General features: G+C 30.1%; 1 protein-coding gene across 1 annotated transcript in view; it reads left to right on the plus strand.

Annotated features, from left to right (window-relative positions):
• The window catches only part of SEMA3A (semaphorin 3A), a 342,875-nt gene that overhangs the window by 40,595 nt on the left and 276,817 nt on the right, over positions 1–25,463 (plus strand). The window contains exon 2 of the mRNA XM_039878235.1: positions 14,718–14,784. The gene's annotated coding sequence lies outside the window, so the exon portion shown is untranslated. The remainder of the gene's footprint in view (positions 1–14,717; positions 14,785–25,463) is intronic.

Consider the following 25,463-nt stretch of genomic DNA (forward strand, 5'->3'; position numbering starts at 1 on the left):
CTTTCCACTCCCCCTGCCCCATATTTATCCTTTTTACTCATTGCGTGCTACAAGTACCCCTTGTGAACTTCCACTCAGGAAATGACATGATTTCTTCTCATCAGAGAAATGTTTTCTTTGTAAGAAGTGAATAGTACTTATGTTCTGCTTTAGATGGAGGTGGTCTGTCTGTCATACTTGGCATGCTTGATTATGTAGTGATTAATGCCAAAAGAACATGTAGATTAGGAGTCTTGCTAAAATGACTATTAGCAAACTTTAGCAACCATGCCCCAGTGAATTGTATCTTTGGAAGGACTCAAGCTCTCTTAACTATTGATGTCTTTGACATAAATATTTTGGTATAGAGAAAATGCACAATTAGTTTAATGTCAATCTATTGGTAGCTAATCTTCATAGATCATTTAAGTATCTTAGCCTTGTTGTTAATACTTATGAAGCACTTGTTATGCATTTAATTACATTCAGTTTTTAATGGCTTTCATTTAAAAAATTTGTTTAATATTTATTATGATCTGACAAGGAGTGCACTATTATTATTTTTACAGATCAGAAAACTGAGGCTCAAGTTGTAGTCATTTGCCAAAGGTTACCCAGTGAGTAAAATGTTATAGTCAAGTTTCTAATCTAGGCAGTGTAACTCTGACAGCTGTGTTCATAATGGTTATGCTACCTGATTAATAGGAATGGAGCCTTCTTCTTAAACGCATTCTTTTTCAGAAAGCCCTAACTGAGTTTAAATGTTACTGACATGATATTCCATTTTTGAAAATTCTCGAAGATATTTTTGTATCTTTCTTAAAATAGGTGTATTTCCCTTGAATATAATTAAAATACAAGTGATAATGATGATGATGGTGAGATAATATTTTATGGGTGTTTTTGTTTGTTTGTTTTTGTTTTTTTTGTTTTGTTTTGTTTTGTTTTGCCAGGCATTTGTTTTATAAATGTTAACTTATTTATTGTCACAACACTATGAGGTAGTGAGTATTACCATCCACATTTTACATGTGATTAGACTAAGTTCTCATAAGTAGTTAGTTACAGAGCAATGATTTGAACCCAGGCAGTTTGATCCCAGAATATGTGTCCTAAAAGTTATTGTCTTATCATCATTATTCAATTATATTATGGAGAAAGATGGTATTTTATTTATGCTCTGGAGCACATTTACAAATTAGTATTCTAACATTTTAATTTTACTGACAATTAATCCCATCTTGTTTTAGAATTCATGTAAATGAACTTAGAAAACTTAGAAAAAACATAATAAAGAGCATTTTTAAGAATTAATAAATATTTGTTGAGTTAATTGTTTAATAAAATGGTTAGAATAACCATAATTTGAGAATAAAAATTAAGAGTTTAGATTAGAATTATCAATTAGAATTGGCTTTACAAACTATGTGTTCTCCATAGATTACATCTAAACTACTTGATTTTATCTAGGTCAACGGAAATTTAGGAAATGTGGTTATAATCACAACTGTTTTTATCAAATAATTACCCTAATTCCTAAAGTCTAGAATGAAGAATAAAATTTAGCAAAATACATATTTGACTAAAGTTAGGTAATTGATCAGTATTAATGGCCACTATCTAATTAGAGTGGTTCAGATATTTTTATATGCCTTATTGTTTCATCTTCACAAAAATCATGAATGGCAATTATAATCATGCTCATTGTGCAGAAGAAACAATGGAGGTACAGTGAAATTAAGTAACTTGCACTAGGGGAATACAGTAAGTAAATTGGAAAAGTTTATCTGATTTCTAATCTCCTGCTTTCTTATTATATCACAACATTTCATCCTATATAACATTTACAATAAATAATTATACATAGTTTATCTTTTTACTGTGATATATAACCACTTTGTTCCAGGTCTTAATATATAAAAGTAACTGAGTGACGACAAAGAGAGGTCAATGCCATCGAAAGAAAAGTTTAATGTTACAGCTCCCTAGTATGAGAGTCATGGTGCACTACACAGGGCCACAAAAGAAACACCAAGTTTTGGTTGAAAGATAGAAGCAGGAGCTAAGGGAGAGTTTTAGGACAGAGCCTTAAATGGGGTTTCTTTAGCACAGCAATGTAGGGCACAGCAAGCAGTTTAGGTTCGGCTAGTTTGAAAAATTCCGACAGGCTTTGGGCTATAGGAATAGTCTCTAGTTGTCTGATACCTGGCCCTGGGTTCATTTAGAGCAGAGAAAGTGTTGGCTTTATGTGTGAGAGATAGATCAGAAAGTAAGCAAGGCTACGGCCTTTGATCTGCAGGTCATACATAAGATGTGTGTTCCCGGCAAGCTGTTTACCACCTCCAGGAATTAGCTAGCTTGGGTCAGTCTCTCTCCAGGTCTATAGACCCCAAGAGATGTCAAAACATTATAAGATACAAAAAGTTAAAAAAAAAAAAAATAGTTAATACAATAATCCACATACAGAAAAATCATAACTAATTTACTTCTAAGGGGTGTAATAGACTTCCCTTTTATGAAGAAAATTATTTAATAAAGATGCCTAAACTATTTATTTTTAAAATGGAACTGTTTTTCCTTTTTACTTATTATAAATAATTCTATATATCAAAGTACATGCATTTAATAACTACCTGATGCCAGCAACATGAAATTTGTAATTTAGCTTACGATAAGAGACAACTTTGATTTGTTTAATATAATTTTAAAATTCTACCTAAGAAGAGTTCCTGCTAAAACTTAGCAGCCGTTTCGAGTAGTGAAAGGAGCATATCATTTCTATTGTATACAAATAGATTAAGCACAAAACCTATACTTGGGGGAAAAAATGATAATATACCATAATGCCTAGAAGAAACAAATTATTTTATTATGAGAGCAAGAGGATTTAAATGTATATCTCCTACTAAATATTGTTAGGACCAAAGGTATAATACCCATTACCAAGTGGTCTTGCTATGTGGTCTGGGCATCAGTAATTCCGTAATCATCATAATAGCATGGGCTTAACAAGAAAGAAAATAGAGGTAGAGAGTATATCAAACATGGTAACAGAGAAATGGTTCAACTGAAGTCCTTGCTGCCAACTGGGCTCTTGATTTGGGTTTATCTACTAGAGAATTATACTATTTTGATATCTTGGGCATTTGGTGGAATATCTGTACTGCTTCTTAGAATGATCTTTTTAAATGCAGAAAATTACATACAGTTGAACCTGGAACAGCACAGGTTTGAACTGCATGGATTCATTTATATGTAGATTTGTTTCAATAAGTACTGTAAATGTATTTTCTTGTTCTTGTAATTTTCTTAGTAACACTTTCTTTTCTCTGCCTCTATTGTAAGAATACAGTATATAATATATAAGCCATTCAAAATATGTGTTTATTGACTTTATGTTTTCAGTAAGGCTTCTGGTCAACAATAGGATATTGGTAGCTAAGATTTTGGAGAATCGAAGGAATTTTTAACTATGTGGGGTTTGGTGCTCCTAATCATATCCCTCTCCCACATTGTTCAAGGGTCAACTGTATATAGAATTACAGGGGAAAATCACATTGAAAAAATTATAAGAACATTGAAAAGAACATATCTATGATTTAGTAATACTTGCCCTTTTTAATTAAAGCAATGAATGAGAGAATCTAGTAGATAATCTAATACTACCACAATTTGAAAGTAATGGTGAGTATAAATGGCATTCTTGAAAGAAATATGAAATGATATGAATATGTCTAATTTCTTTTTGTGATATAGTCACAGGTATTGCTAACACCACCGTGATTTATTACCTAACTTCATAAATGAAGGGAACACTAAATTTCAGTTAAAGTTAGTAAAAATATTTTCTTTTCCAATCCAAGTTCATTGATCACCTGTATTTTGACATTAGAATCTTGGTGTTCTCCAAACCCCTGGTTAAGAAGCTTTGGGATTTTTAGGAATCTCTTTGGTTATGCAATGGCACATGGAAGTTATTTTATGCTAACCAATACATTTTTTTCTATTCTACATATCTTATTGTATATAAAAAGAAAAAATTATTTATTCATGGAATAAGTAATAAAGACAGAGCTTTTGATGATGTCCTTGTTTAAACTACATTTAAAAATTGTGATAACAAATCATTTTTATTAACAATTAGTTGGCGATTATCAATTTGGTATTAACATTTAATAGCTAAAGAAAATATGAGACTAAATATGGAAAATCCATATTTCTGTTTTTAATGCTGCCAGTGTTTAGAAGTATAGCAATTTCATAGTAAATGCCTAAGAATTAGTTACCACTTATTCATTTTAATGGATGAGGAAAGGGAGGCTTAGATATAACCTAAAAGCCATTTGATAACCAACTTGTTTTGCTTAATTCACCATTCATGCTTTGTTCCTTTTACTGTATAAATATGTAGTAAATATATCTAGATTAATTGATTTTTAAGACAAATATATCTTTTCAAAGCTAATTTAGAAGCCAGACATTTTTAATACAAGTTTGCAGTTTCAAGACTTCCTGAAGTAGTTGCATTTTCATGAAGTTTGTCCTAAGAAATGCTGTACACCAGAGAATGCTTATTTCAGTTAAATAATTTATTGGCAACTCAGCAACCATAATAACTGATGAAATATGTTGAGACAAGGAGTAGTCAAGTATAGTGAATGTGAAATGTACTGCAAATTTTAGAACAGAAAAAGGATATGCCAGAAGCAATGAAGAATAATAACTACAAATTAATAAGATTATATGTTTCTAACATTTTTAAGCTGAAAAAATAGTAATATTTATGTAAAGAGCATTTTTGTTAAAATATAATTAAAAGAGTAAAATTATGCTATTACAAAGTTCTATGCAAAACTAACTAAATGAATGAATGAATAAATAAATAAATAAAATAAATAAATAAATAAATAAAAATAAAAAGTATTAGCTTATTACCTTTAACACCTAGATAGAATGAAGGGCAAAAATAAATACATAGTTATAGAGTACATTGTTACTAAATACATAACTATATGAGTAACTATCATATAGCCAGCCCATGCTTGATTTTCTATACACAGAAACCTTGTCTCTAGAAAATGTGGCTAAAACTGAGGAAATTAAATGAAGAAGTAAAAGTTCATTCTTAGATTTACTGTTTTAACAATCACCATCAGTGACCCAGTTTTATTTCACTTTTTTTCTTCCAAGGAAAGAATCTATACATTATTTCAACAAGTTTTATATAAAAGTCCCTCAAGGCTACATGTGACTAATGCCTCTTTGGAGCAAATGTAGCCTGAGGGATAGAAAAAGTTTTTAGGTTCCAAAAGCTGAATCTCACATTAATATGGAGAAATGTCCTATTAAGATAGTGGGTACCAGCGAATAGTAGAACTTTCTAATGTGTGAAAAAAATTATTTTTGCTGGTATCACGAGCTTCATGCTGGCCGTACTGGTTTATTTGGAGCCTACTTGTGAAAGCTTCACCTTTTCCATTTTTAGAAAATATGAGGCAGCAAAAAGGTTTTTGACAAACTGCAGATCCCGCAGAGTTTAATCAGCTTGATTGTGGGTGCCTCACTACTTCTTCTTATTCCTTATTTTATTTGACCACTAGCTATTCCAGAGAAAAATTTCTGCTACTGGATTACAGTTTTAAAATAAAGTAAAAGAATGCAATTCTGGAAGATTAAAAATCTGCTTTATAAGAAATCAGCAGCAAGTAATAGGAAAGAAGACTCATGAGAGCTCTGAAATGGTAATATTCTCTCTGTCTCTAAATGTTTGCAAGTGTCCTTTTAATACATAGTTTTAGAACACTTCTTTTATCTTGTTAACGGCTGATGTAGTAATGTATGTACTCTGTAAGATGTAAAACCAAAAAAGTTTTTTGTATGTTAATAATAGTGGATTTTTTGTTTGTGTTACTACATACTACATTTTCCATGTTGTAAAATAAGTACTTTTCTCAGTTTAAGGATTTGAAATTATTATTATTTGAAAATATTGAGCTATTTACTTCCAAATCATTCATATCAGTGATTTTTATGGTTTTAATGGTTTTAATTTGGTTACAATGATATTGAAAATTAAGAAAGGTACATAAAACTTAAGGCAGCGATCTAATTTTATCTCAATAAATTTCTTTAAAATGAAAATAAAAGTATAAGAACATAGTAAACACATTTTTAGTTTGAAAGTTGAGAGCACTTTTTAAAATAAATAATAAAAGAAAAAGAAAAGAAAATTAGAGGAAAAGGACCCAAAATTACAAAAAAAAGAAAAAGAAAACTAATAATATAAAATAACTAAAAGTGAATAATCCCTACAGTTTTAATAAGTGCATATGTTTAAATTGAATAATCAAATTATTGGGTACATTTGTAATTAAAAATTGATAGAATCAAAATATCTTAATATTGTAAGATACAAGTCTCAGAGTAAGCTACTTGAATGTAATTAAATAAAGTTTTATATAAAAAATTTTTAAGTAATTCGGAACCATAAACTTGAAACACTTGATAAATTTACATATTTATGACAAGAATATGTAGTTGACTGCTTTTATTAATATTGTCCATTTTTTTGTATTATTCTATCATGTAAAGGATAAAATATAAGAAAAACTTTAGGTACCAAAGATTGCTAAATAATTGTTTAAGAAGGAGATAAATTACTACAAGACTAGTTTTAACGGAGACAATATAGATAATTTCTGATTATTTGTTTCTGTTCTATGATTTTATGACAATAACCATAGCTGATATTTTAAAAACAGAATTCAAAATTATATCTAGTATTATCATGCAATTATTCAAGGAGAATAGCAAGAGTGTAGATTTTGATATTGTGCTTCCATGGGCCTTGTGTTTCCAGCAGTGGTATTATTAATAAAGACAAGGTCTTCAAAATTTAAAAATATCTTGAGAATAATTCATGTCCTCCCCAGCCTAATGATCTACACTTATTTATTTTACTTGTGCAGTGAGTTGACAAATTTACTCATTACATTTGTATATATTTAAATTCCAACTTGATGTGATGCTTTAGAATCTTCTGTTGTATGAATTTGGTAAAATCGACTACTCATTTAGAAATAAATGACTTACTAATCCAATCACACCACCTAGAATAATTAGTAGAAAATTATTCATAACAAACAAAAAACTTCTTCAGATAATGTTCTTTTCAGTTGGATTGTTATTTGCTTATTTCTCATAATTCTATAGTAATATAAAAAAATATTATGAGATTTTAAAAGGTCAAACTATTTTCTCCATTAGAGTTGCATTGTTCTTTTATTTTTTTAATATTAAGAGAAAATCTGCTTTTACTCAGAAAAACGACTTTCTGACCAATTCTTGAATGCCAATTCTCTAGAATTCCTGCTGTAGTAAGACAGACAGGACATAAAATGAGTCCTTTCTAAAGCAGGCATTACTTGGCTAAGCAAAAGTGACTGTTGTATCTGACATGCTGTTTTCTCTACACCTTTTTCTTCTGTGCACTTTCTATTGTGTTGTTCAACCAGTGAGGCTATACTTATTTGTACTATGGTAACAAATGATCTTGATGTCTAAGTGGCTTTATAATAACAAAGTTTATATATTGTATATGCTCTATGTCCTTCACAAGACAGTTCAGGCTCTGCCCCATCATTATAAAATGAAGAAACATGCCCTATCTGAGACATACTAATCTCATAGCAGAAGGAAAGAGCAAAGGCAGGACCAGGAGCTGGCTTTTAAAACTTCCCAGAAGTGATACATGTTAGTTACAGTTACAAGTCATTGCTCAAAGCAAGTCATATCATTACATATAAAGTTAATGATACTGGAAGTCTAATCCTGCCACAGGGACTAGACCTGTAGAAAGCAATGACACACATTTCGACAATAATACAACTTACCAAAGTCTAGTCACAATATATCCACTACTCTCTATTACATGCACAAAATTCCCATCTAATCACAATGTCATACTCAAAGTATAGAATCTCATGAAAGCCTAGATGAGGTTCTTAATCTAGAGAACTAGGAACCAAAAGGACCATTTATATACTCTATCTGTCCCAAACTACCCCCACCCCATCTTTAATACGCTATAGAGGAACAATAGCAAAATACCTTTAATCAGAAAGAGGAAGTGAAACACAAAGCATTCCCCGTGTAGATAATAGCATATATGAAATTATAATGGGCATGACTTTTTCCTGGTTATGGTAAATGTTTCCTGATTGGTCTCCTATTCTGATGCCTGACATCAATTGCTTAGCCTATCATTCTCCATGATTTCAGCCTGCCCTCTGGCAGATCTTTTTCAGTATTCTCCTTCCTTGGCATCATCTGAAGAGGGCACTGTAGAATATTGCCCCCTACAGGATAAGCAGCTTTCTTAGCCAAATTTTACTGCCAATAGAAATTTAGGAAGCCTAAAGTTTATTTTAAATCTTGAACACTCACATTCTCTTTCATTCCAACCTGATACTTTATTTGACAGTACAACTTTCTCAAGATATAGTAGGCTTTTTATTCACAGTATTTTATTTTATTCACAACCATGTACCAATAGCCACCCACAGTTTCCTCTCTAAACTCAGGTCCCTTGAGTTTACAGGACTTCTAGAAGACTTGTACCTTTTTTTTTTTTCCCCCATTCTACTTTTCCTTAGCCATTCTATCCAATGGAAAATATTTACTGTCGGCTACCCTATTTGATGCACAGATTTTAACAAAAAATGAAAGTCACACCCTCGATTTGCTCTTTACTAAGTGGCTGAGTTGTAATTAGCTTTTGTGACTCACAGCTTTCCGCAACTTTCTCTTTTACCAACTGGAGATAAGAAATAGTTTCATCATTCAATATGGCAAGGCCTGTAATTTCCAGTCTCTCTGTTGCTGTTGACCGTGCTTATAAACTAGCCAGTACCAACTGAGGCATGACCATGACTTGAAGCCACAGCTAATTTAGGACATTTTCTGCTTCCCAAATTATTGCAGTTTACAGTTTACCAAATGTTTTTCTGTTGCATTACATGGGTCATCATCTTTTCACCTCCAATAAAGTAGTTCTCACTGCCTACTGCTTGACTTCAGAGCTGATATCATATAATTCAAAAATATTTGTATCAATAATGTTTATAACTATAATTAAGAAATACTAGAAAGATTCAGAGCCTTATAAGGAATCATATGTATGCAGAATAGGGATTATATATATTTAGAATAGGTAATCATATATATTCAGAAGGAAATAGCGATTTCAGAAATTTTGTTTATACAAAGCAATTGGGTTATTTAAGTTTGAAATTTATCTATTTAAAACATAACAAAGTATCTAATAAGGATTCTCCAAGAAGTGGTGTGTGTGGGGGGGAAGGGCCGTGTGTGTGTATGTTTGTGTAGGTAAGAAAACAGGCATATTTGTTATATATAATAGTATATATTTTAAAAGTGCATATGAATGTAAATGATGTATATACATTTTAAGATACATATGATTTAAGATACATACAATTAAGGTAGTGTTAATAACATATGAGTAAACTCAAGCATTTAAGATGTATGTAATTAGTTCTATAAGAGTTTATAGAATTTGTTCATTTTCTAAGGGAAAAATTGTTTCAGTTTAATATTTTTTAAAAACATTTAAGAATGATTTTTTTTTTACCATTGGATAATTTTGTAATCTCATTAAAGTATAAAATGGTAAAGTTTTTAGTTTTAGGTCTCTATTCTACACTTGAGATGATCAATGACAGTTTGGGGTTTAGAAATTGCTTACTGAAAGGATAGAGTCCATGCAAATATTTTGATCAAATTTTTTAAACATTTATTTTACATTTATTTTTATATTTATTTTTTTTTCAGCCTACATCAGAACCAGTATAAGATTAGATGATATGAACTGTTATAGGTCTTTTGAAGCTCTGAGTGTCGTTTCTTTATTTTGAGTGTCATTTCTTTATTTTGGTGGCCTCACCTCATAACATTTCAAATATATTAAATCCACCTTGGTCCCACATTAAGCATTTTTTTTTGTTTTAAAAATTTGAAAGTATATAATAAATTTGTCCTTTCACTTCATTATCATTTTCTTTGATTTTTTTTTGACAATGTGTAATTGGAGATACTTGCAGAATAATTGCTTCTCAAATAGAAAAAGTTTTCAATTTAATAATTAATAAGGTTGAGATGTTGCATTTAATTGGCATTTATTTAAACATTTCTTAATTTCTGACTTGCAGAAATTTTATATTCTAGAAGATATTTATTTTAATTTTTCAAAATTAAATATTTTTCTGGGACCTTGAAAAGTGTATGTGTATTACTAAGCTATTTGCTATAGTGCCTAATGATATCTCAGCCCCAGATGTGTGTACTCTGAATCTTGACTGTAAACCTTTGATTCTCTGTTCATAGACTCGGAACACTGAAGGCCCATGTGGTCTTATTCGTATTCTTATTGCTATTCATTCATTACAATAACTATCATTATATTCATCATATTGTATGTAATCATTATTTTTGTTGTCTGATTCTCTCTGTGAAATAAAGAAAGGAGATGGAGTACATTTATTTATTCTCAAATATGTACATTCATTCACATAAATACATTTATTAAAATATATGTTCATTATATATATAATATTTAAATGCTATATATATATTTAAATGATATATTTAAATGCTATATATATATTAAATGATATATTTAAATGCTATATATATATATATAGATATATATATATAGATATATATATATATATATTTAAATGCTACTCTCTGGCATGCATTGTTCTATTCACTGGAGCATATTCATGTGGAGTATAGTGGCAAATAAAAAGCAAGTCTCTGCTCCCCAGAGATTATATTTTAGCTGCATGCCTAATTTAATTTTGCACATAAAACATTGCCTGACATATTGGATATATTTAATAAGTATTTTTAAATGTATTAATGAATAAATAAAATATGAAAATTTTATAATTAAACATAAGAATGTTTGAACTTATTTAAATTTATACACTTTAGTAAAATTTAAATAATCAGGACAGCACATATCTTCAAATTATTCTATATATAATACATCTACTAATTATAATCAAAATCACTTGTAATTTTGCATCAAATTATATTAAACCTCAATTGATTAGTTTTAATTTATTCATATCTGTTTCCCAAATTACCTCATCTCCTCATCTTCCCATCCTCTCATGAGAAATAGAGGTAAAAGAAAATATGGAGGGAGGGAAGTGGGAGGTGAAGGAGAGATAAAGAGAAATTTTTAATTTGTAATTAACTTTTTTAGAAATATTAACTACAGTTTTAAGTCCTTCTAGTATTTGCTATGCTGTTCTTAAAGAAAACAACCAATGTAATTTTCAATTCAGCTAACTCCTAGTAAATCATTGCTTAATGAAAATAACTACAGCAGACAGTAGAATTTTATATTTGTTCTTAGTACATCCCTATAGGAACTAACAGACATCAGATTTATCAAAGTCATAACTCCCTTAGAGTTTCCAAGAGAACACCAGGATCAAAGAAAAGAAATAGATAAGATAGAGAATTACAATTTATTTGCAATAAGAGTTTCCTGTTTAAGTTTCACTTGCTATCATTTTAGAACAAGGTAAAAGTATGCTGGTTAGGAATCATTATGCGACACTAATGGAATCTCTTTTGACAGATTTTTTTTGTTGTTGAAAAGTTGCATGGTGTGAATTGAAAAAAAGAATCATCAGATTAGATCAGATATTTTATATCTGCAGGTGCCTACTTGGCTCAAATAACCTTCCCAAAGATGGGCAGAAAAATTCATGTGTGCCAGAAGATTCTCTACGTTATCAAAGAAGATATATATATTTTTATTCAAACAAATATATTTTAATTATAGTTTAACTATTGAATTAAACAATATTCTATGTGTTAATTTTTTTTTTGAGGGGGGGACCAACATGCTGGTTCCATTGTGGTCTATTGTGATATAGAGATAAGTGAAGTTGTAAAACTTCCATTGCATAAGTTATCCATGTTTGTAGTACATTTGCTCAAGAGTTCAAATTTTTATATTATAATCTTGCCTCAGGGCCTTTGTATTTATTGCTCCTTTGGTCCTGAATATTCTTTCCCAAGATATCCACATGGTTTCTTCCTTCAGACTTCAGGTAAAATGTCACCAACTCAAAGAGGAGTTCCCGATCATCTCAAGCAGTTATTATCCAGCCACCATGCATGCTCTTATTTTATAACACTTACCATTGCTTGACTTTGTATTAGGAATTTGTATAATATTTGGTTTATAGTTTATATAAACTTTAAGTGCCTTAAGGCCAGACATTTCAATTACTTGTCACTGCTGCCTAAAATAGTGCCTGGCACAGAGTAAATTATAAATATTTACTGAATTAATAATATATGTCTACATCAGTTATGAATAATCAAACCGGTTAAGGATTATGAAACTTTTCATGAAATAATTAGAACATTCATAACATAAGAGAAAATTTAAACACATAGAAAATGGAAACACGTATTTGTAACAAAACTTCTCTTTCTTTAGGCTTCTAGTAGTGGAAGTCAAAAGGAGATGAGAATGCTAAAATATACTGATGAGCCCCCTGAAGGCCTTTAGGTCTACATATGCAGTAGATTCAGAAACATGCTAGGAGTGAGGCCACATCAGCAGGGCTCAAAAGATTGGCAAAGCACTTGGTGCAAATTGACCTCTAGACTGGTCTTAGAATGCCTTCTATGTAAGTCAAAAGGAAACCCACAGGTAGTGTACGTTTCTCATCTACAGGCGTCCAATGATGGAGGTCAAAGGAGAAAAACAGCCCCTGTGTTAGCCTAAAGGTATCCATCAGAGTCAAGAGGAATTCACACATCATTTTCTGGGTCAGAGAGCACTATCGTCAAGAGTCAAGTGGACACCCTGAAGCCCTAAACACTCCTGACAAGACCTCACTCCATATTTCTCAGAAAATCAGGATTGACTTCATCATGCTCACTTCCTCATTTTATGTTAATGACCAAAAACAAACAAACAAACAAAAACAGAATTTCCAAGTCATTCCTGATTCTCACATTCCTAAATCTCATCCTCTAATCTTCTCTGTCTCCTGAAACTTTTTCACACTATTCTCTGGAACTTACCAACAAAATCCTTTCATCTTCAACCACTTTATATATTTCCCCCTTATCTTCTCTCTGAATGAAGCCTGGTTTTTCTTTGTTGACCCAGCTTCTCATGCTAACTTTCAAGAGATGGCTATTTCCCTACCACACCACTTACATCACTCCAATCACTGAGATTGGAGATGGAGCAATGTTCTCTTTGCTCTTGAATGTCACTTTCACAGCAATCTCTTTCCTTCTTCCTAAATCCTCCTAGCTGTGATCTCATGGCAGCAGTAGATGCTACCTACTATTCCTCTTCATAGATGTCTTCTGCCAAACTTGGGTAACTTCCCCCATTCCATTAAGATTTTACTTTTAGCTTATTGTCACTTTCTCCAACTCCATTCTTGACATATAGTATAGTAATTTCAATATACCACATAGATGAATCTTCAAAAACACTAGTCTCAGAGTTACTTGTATCTTTAAAAGATCTTGTTTTCCACCCTATCACTGCTATGAAATAATTTCACCATCTTATATTGTATGCATCCAAGAAATATTAAACATGGCATTGACATTTGAATTTCAATACTTGTATATATGGTTGGGATGATAGATTATCTGTTTACTTACCTATACATCCAGCATAAATATTTTTCTTAAATTAATTGTTTAAGTTATCTCTAAACCTACTGTATAAATGCATATAGGATAATATGTTCTATATTTCTCAAAAATATTGCAGTGTATAATAGTCTATATTTTTCAAAAATGTATAGCAAAAACAGGATTAAAAATAACTATGAGAGAAATACTACTATTTCAGAATCTGTATTATTTCATTGACTTAAATAAGAATCATATATAACAAGGTCAATGCTTAGAATTAAATTTCTATTGTCTACTTTTTGTTGTTGTTTTGACCAGATTGTATATTTTCCTAAAGGAGATAATCAATATTATCTTTGGCCCAGATTTGAATTGTCTTTATTTTGTCTTCTAAATTGTTTTTATTATTTATTCAGATATGATATAATGTATGATTCATGTCACAAAGCATCTATTTTAGTAAAAAATAGTCAAAGCATATTTTAAATTTTATATTTGAAGATATTCAGTTATTTAAAATTTTTATTTACTCTTCATATTAATGTATTTTCTTTACTCAGGAAAAAAATCTTTTGTTAAGAGAAATTTAGTTACTTGCTATCAGTGCCATGAAATTACTGCTTAGCTGGGTTGTCAGCATGAGCCTTTCATCATCAGTAGTGAAAAATGTGAATGACATCATAGCATTACAGACAAATCAATAGAGCGATAGAGTTTCAACTAATTCTCAAATAAATCAGTTATTTTTAAGCAGAGTCAGAGCCTAAATAATAAATTATTTTAAAGTACCTCAAATTCAATTACCAATTACAAATTGAAATTTGTTTAGAGGAGCCAGAGTAAAATGTTTGCCAAATCTAGCGTCTGCCTCCCATAATACCTTTTTCTTTCCTGCATTACATTTTCTTATGCAAGGTATTAAGGTTGTTTGAAGAAATTTAATTTTGTGGAGCACCTATTAATTGATTGCTAATTGTTTGATTTACATTGAAGTCTAAGAATGAACTTGTTTATTTTTTTAGGTACTTAAAATAACCAGTTGGATCGAACAAATGTACTTTAGAAATTAAGAATTTTTCCTAGAAGGAGGTAAGAGATTTTAAAATCTGTATACATTTGCATGTTATTAAGTTTTGGTGGAAATTTTGATACACTAGTACATTTCTTTGAAATATAATTTAGTAAATAATTTTTAAAAATTAAGGGCGCTTTTTGTTTTTACTTATATCACCTTCTATTCCATGGAATGATTTGGGAAATGGGAGGGCTACAACATTAAAAAAAATTCATAGAGAAGCCACACTGACACTTCAAAATGTCAAGATCTGTATTGCTATTTTTTTTTAAATCTTTATACTTAGTAATTAGACTGGTTTTGCCAACTTCCCCAGAAGCCACAGAACAAAGGTAGTTGGTGTGTAGGCAGATTGCCAGCCAGAAAGATCTTTTGGCTAGCCTGCCCCTTCTACATTTCCTGGACCACATATGGTTACTTTCAACTAGAATCCATTCAAAGACTTGTGTGCCAAGCACAGAGGAAGAGTCAGTTTTTAATGTGTTATGCTGTCTTAATTTTGACCTAAGATGTAAGATTGAAATGTTATCCTTAGAGTAAAATATAGTTAAGAAATCTAAATTCGTACATATTATTTTTAACCCTCTTTAACTATAATTGTACCTCAAGATTCATTTTATTGTAAGAAGTAGGAAGAAAATTTAGCAAAATTAGGCCTATGCTAAATATTATTATTAGAAGGAATTACTATTAGGAAGAATGAACAAAGGAATTAAAATGTATTCTTAAAGATCTACAAGTAGCATATGGGACTGGTAAAAAAAAAAAGAAGCTGAATTAAATTTTTTTTTTCTTTTATGAGTCTCTGAGTAAAATAAAATTTATCAATTTCATTTTTATTTTAGCAAAACTAAAGAGTTCCCAATTTTATTAGGTGCTTTGGATTTAATTAAATAATTATTCCTACTTAATGTGAACAAATACATCTTTTAATCTAGAAAAAAAGATTTTTAATGAAAACTACATTATAATTGCTATGTGGAAGCATTGTTTACATATTCAAAACATTTATCACAAAAGGTGAAGATTCACTGATTTGAGATGGACCTTGAAACAAGTCAATTTAGATTTTTAATATTGTACAGGGATGTATTTTATATCTTTAATATTGGTAGCGCAATAGTATATATCTTCAAAATATGACTTTTGTATTGTCAGTTCTCTAATACATGCATATTCATATACATATATACATACATACAAACATATAATACATATGTATGTATATTCATTGTTGGGCTAGATTAATTTTTTGCCTTCCACAATGCTAATTTCCTGGATGCCATTTTTTATTAATAACTCATGCACACAAATACTAAACATTTACTTTCTTTTTCAGCAAATAAGAATGTTCTGATTTTCCAGTTACAATTGCCCCATAGGGCACCAATAAAGGAGGCAAGTTTCATAAAGTGAATTTCCTGGGTACTAATTAAAGACTGTTTCAAATTTATGAAGGCCAAAGTCATGCATAGACTTGGTTTCAATGTAATTTCTATAATTGCCTTTTAATGAACATTTGAAGATCAAGCCAGTTTTCCAAAATTAATTTATAAAAACATCAATCCCTTTCGATGGTTCTTAAATCATTGAATGAAATTAACAATGTACACATTGGAATGAAATGGGATAGTAAATACTAATCAACTAATGAATATTTATAAAAATCAGAATAAGAAATTTGATTAAAATTATATGAAATTTATTTCCAGATATTGCATGTAATACACTATTTGGAGAATTGAACTTATGATTTGAGGCTTAGAGTGATACAGATACAAACAATGGTAGATAAATATCAGTTTGCTGGAGAATGCAATTTGGCATTCCAAATTGGGATCCTTGAGACCTTTTATCAATGTCTATTTCAGTGACAGGGTTACTCTATCCCTTAGTTTTTCCCCTTTTTTACAGAAGTAATCTGAAGGTGAATTATTGGTATATCAAATTTATTATGATATATTTAATATAAATAATTATTTATGTAAGTAGACCAATAAACTATTGTGCTGGCCCTGCTAATTTTATTATTTATTGGCTTATTTGCTTAGGGAATGTCAGTATAGCAAGAACTATGACACATATTTTTTTCCTTTTTCTGAATCTGAGAATAGTTGATTATTCCCCAGACATGGCTCCATATCTGTTTGATTCTACACAAATTCTATATGAAACATATACCAATACTTTACTAGAAAGCTCATGACAATGATTTCAAAAATTTGTTAGAAAAAAAGAAGGGAATTAAAGGAAACTGTACTTTAGAAAAGGATGTACTGTTTTTGGAAGAGATGGAGACCAGATAAAATTCCATATTAACTAAAAAGGAAAACAGAAAATGTGTGGATGAGAAGGAAGAAGATACAAATCAGAATTCTAAGATCAAGAGTAGTATATATAATGTTTTATTCCATTTGAGTTTCATTCTTTTAGAAATATTGACTAATTTTGGTCTGTTTTGTAGGGAAGCAATTTCAGATGCTACAATGAAATTATACTCTTAACTCACATAGTTCTGGATTTCCAAGCAGAATCACCATGTGACCTTAAGAAAATTACTTTGCTTTATTTAATTTTATTATTTATACATTGGGACTAGCAATGCCTAATTTTAGTTGCTTACAGTTTTTGTATATTTTTAAATATTTATAGTATTTTAAAATTGAATTTTGAAATATACAACATAATATAGTTTCCCCTTTCTTTGAATCATTTAAAAACTACTTTTTATTTATTTTATTTTTCAAAGTGTTTTACTCTTTTTATGGTTAAGTTTTATTTTTCTATTCTAGACAGTAAACTTTTAAGGTAAAAAAAATATATTTTTTCTTCCTGCTAGTTTAAGGGGCAGAAAATATTTATTTAATGAGTGACCGAAAGAAAGAATAAGAACCTTTTTTTTTTTTAATATAGATATGTTGCTTGTGAATTTAGTTAAAGCAAATCTACTTAAACCATTTAAGATTCTTTAAAGGATGTTAATATTTAAGAAGAGGTAGTCTTTTTTTTTTTAAATAAAAGGTCTTTTTTACTCATTTTGTTGCCTTATTAATTTAGCTGTTATTTAGTTTTGATTTTTAAATAGGTTCTTTGAGCTTGTGGTATATTAACATTTCAGTCTGTTTTGTAACTACTTCTAGGACTTGTCAGGAATTTGAGTATCTTTTCCTTATCAGAGAATTCCAAAGACTTTTTTTAAAAAGAAAGAGAGAAAGGTATGCTAAGGAAATTATGCCGGAACTGAGCTGACATTCAGCTTTAGTAGCAAGAAACCCTTGGCGACCTGGGCAACCAGCAAGCTCTCACCTCGTGGCTTTGGCTCAGATATTAGTGCCCACAGGATCAGAAAGGAGTGCTTAAAAGCATGGTTTTGCTCCTGAGAGAATCTAGCAATTGCCTAACCTCCTCTGCACTCAGGAAGGTGAGATTGAAATGGCCATGAATAGAAAAGGAATGTTACCTACCTCTGAATAATTTCATTTTTTGCGTGTTTGCACACATCCTATCACAGATTCAGACTAAATTATTTATTTTAAATTCCTTCTTTTCTTAAATAGTATTTTTTTCTTCTATCTTTTATAATCTGAGCTTATGTTTTTAGGTCTACAGAATTTCTGAGCTCAAAGGGATTCAAGAGATTATTTCATTGTTTACATAAAGGGAACTGAGGACAAGATAAATTTAGTACAAGTACAGAGACCAAGAACCCAAACCAAAACTCTAATTCTAAAATTCTTCCCTTTGTATCATTTATCTTGCTCCCAAGATACTCCTTTTCCTGGACTTTCTTTCTTATTTATTTTAGAATTATTTGTTGACAATTTCCTTTATCAGCATTGTCTTCAAGTGCAATTGATATTTGGTAGACAAAATAAAGAGATGACATCCTCTTCTTTCACAAAGAAAAGCCTGTCAGTGTGCACAAATAATTGAGTGAGAAAATTGAGTAGTAAGAGAAAAACATACATATTATACTACCTCAGGGAATGACCCTGCTCAAGGAATGACATTTTATGGCTGATATATATATATTCTAACTTTACAGAAAATAAATTAGATAATATAAACTGCATCTATTTTAAAGGGCTCAATTCTATGAGTTCTGACAGTGTGTATACACATGAAATTACCACAAGCAAAATATAGTATTTCCATCACCCAACAAGATTCCTTATAACTCTTTACTTTTTTTCTTACTGTGCATTAGTTTGCATTCTATATAAATGAAATCATGTAACTATATATTTTTGTGTGTATTTTTTTATTTAGCACAATAATTTAGAGATTTATGTATGTACTTGTATTTATCAGCAGTTTATTTCTTTTTATCACAGAATGATTATATTTGTTTATTCATTTACTTGTTAGATATTTAGTTGTATCCATCTATTGACTTTTGTGAATTAATTTTCTATAAATCATTTGTATACAAGTCTTTATGTGAACATGTGTTTTTATTTCTCATGGATAAATGTGTAGAATTGGAATATCAGGGTCATTTGGTAGGCATATGTTTAACTTTTTAAAAATTACGTTTTCTAAAGTGGTTGTACTATTTGGCATTCCCCTGAATAGTATATAAGAGTTCTTGTTGCTGTCCATCAGGATCTGCAAGCTATAACTCTTGGGACAAATTGAGCTATATTTGTAAATAATGTTGTATTAGAACATATCCACATTCATTTGTTTATCAATAAGCCTCATTTGTGCTACCAAAGTAGAATTAGGCAATTGTGACACAGACTTTATGACACCCAAAACTTAAAATACTTATTATCTGGCCCTTTAAACAACGTTTGTTGATCCCTATTCTGCATCCTTTAAGAACTTTATATTCTCAGTCTTTATTCATTTTATGCATTTTAATGTGTATGTGATGATATTTCAATTGGGCTTTAATTTGCATTCCCTCGATGCCTAATGGTATTGAGCATCTTGTGTATTTGCCATCTGTATATCTTCTTTTGTAAAGTAGCTATTGAAATATTTTATTCAATTTTTAATTGACTTTTTGTCTTATTATTTTTGAGTTGTAAGAGCACTTTATATAGTCAATGTAGAAGTCCTTTGAGATATATATATATATATATACATATATATATATATTCACAAACCATATATACATATATGTGTGTGTGTGTGTGTATATGTGCATATGGTTTGTGAATATTTTACCTCATTCATTGGCTTTCTTTCTCATTTTCTTGTTTCTTTTGGTAGCAAAATTTTTATATTGATAAAGTTCAGAGTATCATTTTTTCTTTGTTTATGATTTGACCTGTTGGATACTAACATAAAATCTTGCTTACTCCAATGTTAAACTTTTCCTCCAATATTTTCTTCTAAGAATTGTATTGTTTTCATTTTTGAAGGACTATGATCTATAAATTTTTGCGCATAGTGTGAAGTATTGAGATTAATCTTTTTTTTTTTTTTCATGGCAATATATAGTTGTTCTAGCATCATTTATTGAAAAGACATTCCTTTTCTCATGGATTCACCTTAGGAATTTTGTCAAAAATCAGTAGCCTAGCTCTGGACTCTGAATTTTACTTTGGACTATGTCTTGACTTTTGAAGATTTACACTAAGTTTAAAATCAAATTGTATAAGATGACCAACTCAGCTGCGTTACAAAATTTCTTTGGTACTTTTAGTTGTTTTGTTTCTCATATAACTCCTCTCACCCTCCCCACCTAAAAAGCCTCTTAAAATTTTGATTGGGATTTGTTGAATCCATAAATCTATGTTTCTCTATATACTTATTGTTGTTGATTTTTATTTTAATTTTTTTTTTTGTGGTCAGAGAACATACTCTGTTATCAATCATTTAAAACCTACTGAGAGTTGTTTTAAGGCTCCTCATATATGCTTTATAGTGTTCTTCATATTTACTATGTGTTTACTGATTTATTTTTGCCTAGTTGGCCAAATAAAATCTCTTACTATATTATGCAATTTTAGTTTTCTTCCTTTAATTGTCAATTATTACTTCATATATCTTCATATATCTTCCTGATGAATAAACCCTTTTATCATTTTGTGTTGTTTCTTGTTATCTTTGGTAATACTTTTACCTCCATGCCTATTTTAGCTGACATTAGTATAGTCATTTCAGCATTCTCATGCTTAATATTTGCACCTATTTATTTTAAAGTCGCCTGTTTATTGCAGCAGATGAGCATTTAGTGCATTCTGATTTCTATTCCTTTGTAATATGTATCTCCTCCTATCAAAATAAGAAAAGCTTTTAGAATGTTATTTTATTATCCCTGATGTTTTGGAATGTGGTAATGGATGCTTTTGAGGATTTGTTTTATTTTGTTATTATTCTACTAGGCATTAAACAGACCCTTTTTAATCGGAAGATTCATGTCCTTCAAATATGGGAAATTTTCCTGATAGCTATACAGATATATGTACAGGTAGAGAAAGAGATAGGGATCTATCTATCATCTATCCATCTATCTAACCTATCTATCTCTCTCTCTCTCTCTCTCTATCTATCTATCTATCTATCTATCAATCTATCATCTATCTATCATCTATCTATCTACATGAAATATATATCAACATATATAGATATATAGACATATAAAATATATGTAAAATAAATCAATAAATATATGTATATATATACATATACATATATATGTATAAATTTCTTCTCTATTTTCTGTTTTGCCTTTCTTTTGGTCCTAAAAATCTGATTTTGACTACTTTAATTGGTTTATTAATTTTCTTTTACATTTATTCTTCCATTCATCGTCTTACTATTTTACTTTGTGGTACTCTTTCTTGACCTTGTCTTCTAGCACTTCTATTGAAGTTCTTATTACAATTATCATACTTTTAATTGCTAGGAGCACTTGCTCATTCTGTTTCTCTTTCTTATAATTGTATCTGCTTGCTTGTTTGTGTTTAATAGATTAAATATTTTTATTTCTAGGGAATGTTTACTATAGTTTTGACATGTTTTTCATGTCCATTACTTTTGTTTTCTCCAATTTATTTCAATTGGTGATTTGGTTTTTTTGTTTCTCATTCATGTTGTCAGCTTTTCCCACAAGTCATGTGCTTCTGGGCTGCCCATTGGTATTTATAAGTGAGTTTTCAAACCATTTTTGGAAGCACTGTATGGGGTAGAGTTGGGGTGGGGAAGTTTAGAGGATATATTGTGGACTGTTAGACTGCACTTTCTATTGACCAGAAAGCAAATCAGTCTTTTCACTGTGGACCGTCAAATGATGATATCTAGGATACTTTCTGAAGTGCTGTTTAGTTTCTTCAATAGTCGGCAGTGGGAAATACATGCTAATTGCTGATATTTTAGGAACAAGTGATAGAAATGTTGGCTCCCAATCTTTTCTTCTGGTAAGATATGTCATCGAGTGCTTATTGTCTCCCAGTTTTCTTAGGGTGAGTGGGCTTGCTTGTCCTGAGAGCTCCTCTAATTCCTTTTAGTCAAGTAAAATAAGTTTACATAAATTTGTCATCCCCCAAATTCGTTGAAGTCTTATATTGATCTTTTATCATTCTCTTGGTCCTAGTGGATGAATACATTTCTGTTTGTTCTTTGTTTGTTTCAATTTCCTCACTGGGTTTAAGGGAGGGAGAAGAGATGGATTGGTATGTTTAATCTTCCTGATTTAGTTGGAATTCACATTATATTGTTAACAAATAAACTGATATTGTTTAAATAGGTTTATTTAACTTAAACATTATTATGGATGATGGTGATGTATTTCCAGAGGTTTGATAGGCAGAAGAATTTAATGAGTTTCTCAGAAATGGGTATCTAGGCCAATGACTAATCAATATTTCCTCCCTTGTGGCCATATTTTAAGGATCATTTTATATTATATTGGCACCTTGACCATAAATGGAGAAGAAAACTCACATGTTTATTTTAATACATACTAAGAAATTTTAATAAGAGGTTTAATACAGCAGGGATTGGAAATTTTGGGCTAAAATGATATTTTGAGATTATCTGTAGGTTGCATTACTCATGTTATTTCTGTTCTCCTATTATTATAGATAATTGGCTATGGTTTAAATGCAAGCATAGACTAAAATACAGTTGCAGCTCATCTGGGTTTTATCAAAGATATACCTCTTGGACCACAACTGGACTTTGAAACAACTCACGTCTAGAAGTGCTACCCATAATCACTGGGATTTGCCAAAGCTCTGAAACGATTGCTATGGAAACTGTCCCATTCCTTGCTTCCTTAATAAAACCTTAACCAATAGCAGTTAGCTAGACCTAAAAATAACAAAAGGTAAAAAAGTAAGCATGAAGAAGCAAGATATTATCAGTAGTCGGATTTGTAGACTATTATACATAGATCCATGTAGATTACTTATTTTTAATGGAATACTGGAACAGTTTACTTTGATCTACACTACAAAAATGAAGACTCAGACGCTGCAGTTTTTGATGACTTTTATCCTACTTTATTCTAAATATGTAGTCACAAGTTCTCTTGAGTTTTCTCTATTAAGGACAATTTTGTTTTGTTTCTAAATAGTAATGTTTTAAAAAATCAGACCAAACCATAGAATTATTTTTCAATCAGCAGAGCACAGGAGTTGAGATAAAATTTTACAATGGTTTGTATTTTAAGTAGTGATTTCCCAAATACTATTAAAAATCTCAAAAAGTATCAAACAATATTCAGAAAACCATCTTACTGGATCATATGACAAAACTGACATGATTCAATGTGGTGTTAAAGCTGTAAATACATTGTCATATTACCAACCTGTAATTTTTGGGGGGAGTGGGGGTGGGGAGATTGAGAATTTGTAGTGAAAATATATAAAAAAACAACTTAAAAGATTTTTCACTCAACATCTTATAAAGTTTCTACTCACAATAATAAAATCTCCTTGGATATTGATTAAAAAGTTATCAAAAATGATACAGAGATAGAAAGATGGATAAAATTAAAGTATGTAGAATAAGAAAAGATTCCCAGGATATCTAGGACCTATTTGTTTACATCACTAGAACATCAATGCCAGTTCTACAATCATTTTAAAAATGCCTCAAAATTCCCTGTTAAATAGACAAGAAGGCCCTCTGCACAAGCACTACTCTAACTATAGCTATATAGCTATAGAGATGGTCATTCTGAGTCTTACTAGATTCAGCTGGTAAGGAAATAGTAAGACCAAACAGATTAAGACATTCAAATTTTCATTCCTAGAAAATATAAAAAAAAACATATCAATCCCTTACCATGAATCTTGTCTAGTTTTTAAAGCAATAGATGAGTATGTTGCTTCAATTCATAATTTAAAAGAGGACTTAAATTCATAATTTTTTAAAAAAGGCCATTTTGAAAAAACTACATAAAATGGTTATATTGATTGGCCTGCCAAAATGCCTAATTTAAATCCCATTCAGTCATCTAGCCAACTCCATATAAACCTTCACATCTCAGCCCAATATTACTTCCACAAAAAAGCCTTTATATTTTACTTTGCTTGTCACACTTATAACTTCTCATTTAATAACTTATCTTCTAGAAGTTATATTTTTTATTAAGTTGAAGTTGTGATTTTCTTTATATTTACCATTTTATTCACTATAAGTTGCTCAATTATTGATTACTTGATTAGTTGAGCTTATATTTAAATATATTTTTTTCTTAATTATTTTCATGGTTTCTTATTACTTCCATGAAAACATAAGAATATAAACTACAAAAGTAGCTTTGAGTTGTGCATTATAGACATTTTTGAGTTATCAAACCCAAACAAACATGGCAACGGTTGTTATATCAAAAGCTTTTGAAAATATTACCCTCGATGTATTGGTTGACTTATTTTCAAAATAATAATAAAAATTCTTTATTAAAACTGAGTTAAGTGCAACCAAAAATTGTGCACTGTGTAGCGTATATATGTATGTATGTATGGCTTGAGTATCTATCAGAAGGCACAAGTACAAATGTGTTTACTTACTGGTTTAATTGTTTTATTGAAGAGAGCAAAGTTAGAATGAGAAGAGTTTTTAGACATTCTGTGCAATTAATGTAGGTATAAGGATAAAAAAAAATGAGACAAAGGCAAAATGATTTGTCTCAAATAAACATAGTTAATACAAAGCCTATGTATAAAAATAAAAATTTTGAAAGTTATAAAGACACTTTTTCCATTGCAAACATGCAGACTTCATTTCAGTTATTTCTCACCCTAAAAAATGTGCTCATTTGAAGAGTTTTGACTCAGGCAAAGATAAATTATAATAGTCACATTTTGGAAATGAAGAAAATTTTTACTTCCACAGCCTGGTGACTTAGTACAAGAACATCCAACAAAAATAATGAAACTAATATCACTCATGTAACAACAAAATGATGTTATCAGCATTTTGATTAATGTCTATTTTGAATCAAGAGACCATTAGCTTATAGAATATTCTTAGACTAATTGTTAGTCTAGACTGAAGTTAGGTGGAGGTGCTTTCTATATTAAATACTTTCATATCCCACAGGCTGAGATTGTGCACATCTGAGAAATGTTTGTTGAAATTCCAGACAATCTTCAATAGCCAAGTTTGAATGAAATGAACATAGAAAACTAAGAAAAATTAACATTCAAAAATGTATGTTATACAAAGGTATTACAGAAAGCAGTGAGAAGAGGAGGGCCCTGGCTTGCTATACTCACAGATTTAAACT

The sequence above is a fragment of the Pteropus medius genome, unplaced genomic scaffold (genome assembly GCF_902729225.1).
Source record: "Pteropus medius unplaced genomic scaffold, Ma_sr-lr_union100, whole genome shotgun sequence".
Taxonomy (NCBI): domain Eukaryota; kingdom Metazoa; phylum Chordata; class Mammalia; order Chiroptera; family Pteropodidae; genus Pteropus; species Pteropus medius.